Genomic DNA, 986 nt, shown 5'->3' on the forward strand with positions numbered 1-986 from the left:
CCGCCTCTGGCTTCCCTTGGCATGGCCCTGACCAATCACAGGTTGGCAGGGGCATGACGTGAGCCTCATCTGATTGGTCAATCCCTCCCTTCACCCAAGGGAAGCCCAATTTTCGGCTAGCCCCTCTCCGCAACAGAGAGTGCAATCTACGTTTCACCATAACGATTAGAGGCTGGCGCGCTTTCACTCTTTGTAAAATACTCAATGAGAATTGGGGAGAGAACGTGCAGCAACACACAACAAAGAAATTTTCCGAAACTAAACAAAGTGTTTTTATTTATTTATTAAAATTATAATTACAATCCGAAAAAACAGGGGAAGCCTGGCTTCCCTTGGCCTCCAGGAGATAACGCCACTGCGTTGAAGGCAGACCAGGCAATGCTTGGCATGCTGCTTTACAGAGGAGAGAGGGGGGGGGGGGTGAAGGTTGGCTCAGGATAGATGTTAGCATGAGGACACAGGACGTAGCTTAAATGGGATTGTTTTTAGGTATTTGACAAACGTGCATAAGTTGGTGGATTACTTTGGAAGTGAACGAGAGAGACAGGGGGGGAGTTACTCTTTACGAGACAGCAGGTACATGACACATTTTTGGAATAGCAGCCAATAAAAAGGTGGCAAAGAGTGTGAGAAGAGTTTTGTAGACACTAGTATCTAAACAGTGGGATAACTGCTCCCAGTCAATGTGAACACCTTGCCTCTTGCAGAGTTGAGACGCCTTACATTTATCCACAAGTTGAATTTATGTTGATTTCTTGTTTTGCTGAATTGACTGTATTTGGACCAAGTTGCATTTGGATTTTGTAGTCAAATTATGTGAAAACAATCCATTTCTTTGTATTAATTGTATATGTTTTCTTTAATCTTCAAAAGACATGTTCTTTGAATGTAAATGAGTAGCCAGAACGCATAAAATAGCATCAAAATAGAGCTTGTTTATCTAAAGAAATCCCGGGGTTGAATCGTCTCCACCCCCCCCCCCCCCC

Source organism: Notothenia coriiceps, unplaced genomic scaffold (assembly GCF_000735185.1).
Source record: "Notothenia coriiceps isolate Sejong01 unplaced genomic scaffold, NC01 NC01_scaffold00027488, whole genome shotgun sequence".
Taxonomy (NCBI): Eukaryota; Metazoa; Chordata; class Actinopteri; order Perciformes; family Nototheniidae; genus Notothenia; species Notothenia coriiceps.